General features: G+C 30.8%; 1 long non-coding RNA gene across 1 annotated transcript; it reads right to left on the bottom strand.

Annotated features, from left to right (window-relative positions):
• Window positions 1–1,542: 1,542 nt before the first annotated feature.
• On the bottom strand, window positions 1,543–5,818 carry LOC120355256. The gene is made up of 3 exons (XR_005573472.1): window positions 5,707–5,818; window positions 4,865–5,049; window positions 1,543–2,054 (listed from the first exon to the last, which is right to left on the bottom strand). It is a non-coding gene; the product is annotated as an uncharacterized LOC120355256 (long non-coding RNA).
• Window positions 5,819–6,418: the final 600 nt, after the last annotated feature.

Below are 6,418 nucleotides of genomic sequence, written 5' to 3'. Positions count from 1 at the left end.
ACTATACTACATCGACTACCTTGATATCAAAATTTGATGTATTTACAGTATTTTATTGACGCCGGACTTGAGCCAGCCAGGTCACTCGATATTTTATCACCAGTTGTGTTGATTATTTATACCAAATATATCCAGCTATATTCGAGTATGATTACACAGGACTTGATAAAGCATATTATCAGAAATTGCAATCGACGTATCTACCAAGGCGGTTAGTATAGTCCTAGTCCTGTATAGTGGTTGAATAGTCCTGGTCACACGAGGTGATCCATATACCAATTTTACATTTTTTCCTAATTTATCCAGGCTAATCTTCAATTAATCAAATAAATATACAATTAATTGATTATACAAAGGCTTAGAATGGAGAAATATACATGAGAAAATGAGCTTATTAAAATACTTCAATCACAAAGGCCCCCGGTTGCACAAAAGCTGGTTCATTTTTAACCGTGATTAAATTTAATCAATCTGAGAAGGCTTTTTTGAAAAGACGGCTTCTGTGATTGATTCTCGTGAGATTAAGGGGAGCAGACCAAAAAATAACTTTATAAGCCTTCATGTTAATATAATTATGTACCTTTCACTAGAGATTTATCCAACTGATCAACCTGATATTTTGAACACTGAATAATATGACCTTTTTACATACTTTAGCACAAGCTTTTCAGTATTGAACCATTTTTTCACTAAAATATGATTTTTTTCTGAATGACTGCTCGAAAACACAGTATTGACTTACAAAAGGCTTATAAAATGGGATTAAACAATTATTTCTAAATCACCTCTCGCTGAAGTGTTCATAATAGTGCTAAGTAGTACTGTACACAATTTTAGACATCTACCTCAAATGGTTCCTGAGAAAAAGGTACATATGTTAACATTACGGCTTATGGAGTTATTTTTTGGTCTGCTCTTATAAAACTGGCACTAATTCTAATAATTGTTTTATTGCAAAGTCCAGATGTTTTGAATAAGAATAAATTATTAATCTATTTTGAATTATTGTTTGAATCTTTCAATAGGATTGATGATGCCAAATAATATAATATCACCAATCATTGAAATTAATCAATCAAATCTTAGATTTTATTTTGTCTTACATCAAACTTTCCCATTAATACTAAGATATGATTACTATTCACATTTGAAACCTTCATATTAAGACACACTCATAAATCCAATTTGAAATGGTGAATTATGAGGGAATCTATAAATTATTTTTCCTACTAATGAACATTATTCTGAATTTTGGCAATAAGTGATTGCAGTATTTTTGATAAGCTGTTACTTGCTATTGTGAGGTGCACGTTATAATGACAGTGGAGAAAGATGGGAGAAAAACGTTGCCGTTCCTCTATCTTGCCAATGCCTTCTATGGAGGGAATAGTTGATACCGGTTTATTATTGTAATAAACATTCTCGTTTAAGATAATCAATTATATTATTTATTAAGCACTATTATATTTTTCAATGATTTCATAATCAAGATGGAATTTTTTGTTAATGATTAATTCTACATTGTTAAAAAACAATCTGGTAACAGTGCAAAGCGAGAAAGAGATAGCGCTATCCGCCTTGTTGAATGATAGACAAGGATAGCATTACAATTGATAATTAAACACTGCCATTATAACGTGGACCTCACTATACAGAAATGGAAACATCGAAGCAGAGTGACGTTCTTGAAGTTTAAATGAAGTAATTTATGATGAAGAAGCTGCTACAATTTAACATGTGTGTTGTCTTATGTTGCCTACTCACCCCGGCAGCAACCTGGCAACGTTGACTGAAGCAGCATAGATGGAGTAGAGATGTAGAGAGGTCACCTCTCCATAGAGGTGGTAGAGATGTGGTGGTCAGCTGTGACCATAGAAGCAGTAGCACATGTGGAGTGGTCACGAGTCGGAACATTGGAAGACTGTGTGGTAGGTCCAAGTTGTTGTAAAAAGTAGAACGGTACTCAAACCAGGATGTGCGCTCTGATGAAGTGGACTCTAAGCAGGATAATTGAAGTGAACATCGCCTCTCCGAGTGTTCAAGTCCAAAATGAGCTGCGAAAAATACATCAACAATTATAAATAGCCTAAATGAATTAAAAACCTCATAAATAATCAATAATTATCTCAATTTTGTGTATGACATAATATATTTATTGACGCCACTTGGATAAGAAAAATAATATTGAATGAAAAAGACTAAGTGCCGGTTGCACAACAGCCGGTTAAATTTTAACCTTGATTAATTCCACAAGAACCAATCAGAGAAGCCGTATTTTCAAAAACGCCTTCTCTGATTGGTTCTCGTGAAATTAATCACGATTAAAATTTAACCGGCTGTTGTGCAACCGGGCCTAAGAATGTGTCAAAAAACCACAGATTTATTGATACTTAGAAAGACCGGTTTCGGTTATCACACCATTGTCAATCTCTGATGAACTGAGGTTTTTTCTGTGGTTTTTTGACAATTTCTTAGTCTTTTTCATTCAACATGAATAATTACCACAGTATCAACTTCTCAACTAGGTACACAAGAAGTGAAAACAATACTGAATAATCAGTCATTTAATACCAGCATAATCAAATAATACGGTAATCAAATAAAATGTTTACTCAGAAATGTTATATTTATAATTGTATTTCCTTGCATTTCACCTAAGTTTTTTAATATGTATTTATATTGATACTAATATTTGATTAGTTTGTAGGTATTCTATTTCATCATGTGATATTTTTTATTTGTTCATCTCAAATAAGTTATATTGAAATTATATTTTTGGCTTCTCATTTATAATGTCTATTAATATTAGATTTAGTAACGATATTCAACTGCATGATGAATGATAGCTACATCGTTGTCTCGAATAAGTTATATTGAAATTTTATCTTTTGGCTCCTCATTTACAATCTCTATCAATATTAGATTTAGTGACGATATTCAACTGCATGATGTTTCGTTTTGCTGTGTTGAATAAAGAAAATATTCTATTCTAAATCAGTAAATCACACTTTGTAGCCTATTTGGATTAGAACAACAAATCTCAATATTGACAGCATCAATATTGGGCCATTATTCAACGTTTACTAATATATCATTCAGATTGTTATAGATTGAATGAATAACTCTCCAACAGAAACCTATAAAGATTTTTTATCGACGTGGATTTGCTTTACCGACGTTACGACTATTACATCAGGTAAATTATCTCAGGAATGAGGCAAAAAGTAGACTTCAATTCTCACAGTAACAGATTGAAATAAATTGGAAGTTGCATTTGTCCAAATGCTAATTTATGAATAATTTATTATTAAACGAAAATCCCCAAAAAATCTGTTTATCCCGTTGCCAATATTTGCGGTAGCAGAAGTCTTTGGGGTGATTTACAGCATTTAATTGGGATTCTCGTTTGATAATAATTATCTCAAAGTATTATTTCCGTTTCATCCAAAATAATGAATGATATAATATCATAAACAAGATAAAACATTTTTCACTCTCCTTCATCAGTTCAATATTTATTTATGAATCGTGGGCCTGTATTTTATATCATCAGAACATGTATGAATCATAATAATTTGGTCATTGTATTTTTATTATCGAGAAAATACGATGCACTAAACAATATTAATATTTTCCTGCATATGATTTCCTGCAATATTTTTTGATTCCTGCATTTCCTATGATAGATTTTTTTTTGAAATTTACTTTTGTGGTAAAAGTCATGAATAGTATAGCAACACTCATACCTCCTGCGTGGGTTCAATGTTAATTGATTATCAAATAATAAAACAAAATTTAATATTATAATTAAACTAAGTTTAATCCATTGGAACCCACCTAAAACTGTAGGTCCATTCATCTCTTAAGCTAGGTTTACACCGGAGTTAATAACAAACGTTTTCAACATTTGTTTATTAGCTGATGTTAATAACAAAAGTCATTAACATAAGTAAATAACTTTTCCTTTAATAACAAGGAATTTTTGGTTGAAAACACGATTTATTAATTTGTTAAGAGAAACTTTTGATGATTCAGTCAAGTTAATAACTTTTTGTTATTAACTCCGGTGTAAACACAGCTTGATTATCATCCGCCTTATTACTCCAGACAAGCCTACAGCTCATGTGGACATCACCCTAAGAAAAAATGTAGAAAAGTCATCGGTAATTCAGAAAATTGCATGAGATTCCAAAGTGTGATGCCAAAATTAGCTACATAGACTATTGGAGCTATAAAGATTTACATAAGATTTTCCAAATCAGTAGAAATAAAACAATCATGATCCAAGCACTTCCAAAGACAGTGCTCACAACATAAAGGCATAATAATTATTATGATGATTAATTATTATTACAATTTTATAATCAACATAATCATTAATAAAGGATGTTATTATAGTGAAAAGATAGCATAAGAAGATATCCCATGGTAAAGGTAGCTAATGTTCAAAATCTCAAACCAATTTTTTGTTAACTCAACCGATCACTGTCGACTACTCTCTATTATTACTGTTTTGTTGGGATGATAGTGTAAGAGCGGCACAGTATGAGAGACTACCAGCGTCACATAGCTTCACCAAAAACTACTAGGACTACCAGCTTGAGTTAACATTGAAAATTGGAACATAAAACGCCCTACAGTATACCATGAGATATCTTCTTGTGCTATTTTTTGTATGGTATTTATAGTGTATGAATGTCACACCATAAAATGATACAGTATCACCACACATGATACAGTATCATCTCAACTTGATACACAGCAACATACTTTGATAAGTTATACACAGACAAACATAAGTTAAAGATGATGTTAAGCACTTTGATTTAAAAATAGCCAGAAAAAAGGTACTTAGTCAACTCACCAAACAGAAACTCCCATATCTCCAATTTTGTGTCCATTATTACATCTTGATAATGAAGTCGTCATCATAATATAAGAATCCAGGAAATATCAGGGCTTTCCACATCAGCGGCCATAAGAAGTATGAATATTTAATTCAGCTCTCAGTTTTCTCACATCAAATACAAGGAGATCAGAGACCAAGATCTGGAGAAGGTATAACGTATAATTATGATTTGTAATTGAATGGATAAATTAATGAAAAACTTGTTAGTTATCAGTAGTTAATAAATTGATGAGTTGCAATAATAATTATTTTTACTAATCTATTTTTATTTATACTCGTGGCTGGAGCTCAATGTTTCTTTTTCCAGTCACGCCAAAAACTATTGTAATTTAATGATTATTTTGTTTGTAAAAATATTTCTTGTATTTGGCGAGAAATTCATTATTCATTCATTCAAGTATCATCATAGTATCATTTACGTAAAGCTGCTTTTACACCAAAGTTATTAACAAAATATGAATAACTTGATCTTTATCGATTCTATTGTATTGAACGGAACTTGACAAACATATGTTCATCATGTGTATGATAAGTTGAGTTCAATCTAATAGAGTCTATAAGGATCAAGTTAACATTTTGTTAATAACTTTGGTGTAGACGCAGTCTCAAATCTGATAGTTTGCCTCCTATACTCATTTCTAAAAACTTCAATAAACTCAGGCCTAGCAGAATTCAATAGGCTACTATTCTGAAGCTTTTCGAATATGAATGAAGAAAATATTGTAACTCAGATAAATCATGAAGCTGAAATATTAAAAAATAAATCAATAACATTATAAAAATAAGAAAGTACTCACAGGCTGGAAAATGTTCTGAGTGCACAGGTGTTCATCACTGGTAAGTTATTTGGCAATAGATTTTATCCTCAACCTCATGCATTTTTATCCTCAAGGAAATTGATGTCTCAAAGGTATTCCATTATAGTCTCATAGGCTATCTGAAAATAAGAATGGAATATTGTAATTTATACCTATTATACATGAAATATTCCTGATTATTTTCAACTGTTTTATTGAAAAAGTTACACAGTTATAATAGTAGACTATTCAAAAAATAACAATATTCATTGAAATGAGAAATTGAACTGGACTTTAAAACTTTAAAAATCTAATTCAGAAATTCATTCCATAAATTGAGTTCATTATTTCAATTTTTTTTTGAAAAGAAATCGCATACAGTATTCTATAATTTCATGTCAATCTCACTGGAATTCAACATTTCACATAAAAACAGTATTTCTATTCAAGTTATTTCTTTCGAAAATTTCGATTGATGATAAATAATTGAAGCAGATAAGTTTTTGAAACAAATCACATTATTTTAGAAAATTTACTTGCATTACGATCTCAAGTTATCATAATATATTTCGAATGAAAGGAAATGATCAAGTGACAAATGAAATGATTCAATTTGAAGAGTCATGTTGGAATAGTTAGAGTCATGTCTGAATAAGTTAGTATTCAGGGGGAATAAGAAAAAGTTATGATGAAAGGTGATAAATAGCAAATC

This window comes from Nilaparvata lugens, chromosome Y (assembly GCF_014356525.2).
Source record: "Nilaparvata lugens isolate BPH chromosome Y, ASM1435652v1, whole genome shotgun sequence".
NCBI classification, from domain to species: Eukaryota; Metazoa; Arthropoda; class Insecta; order Hemiptera; family Delphacidae; genus Nilaparvata; species Nilaparvata lugens.
Note: the sequence above shows the minus strand (reverse complement) of the source record. Positions and strands in the feature narration are given on the sequence as shown.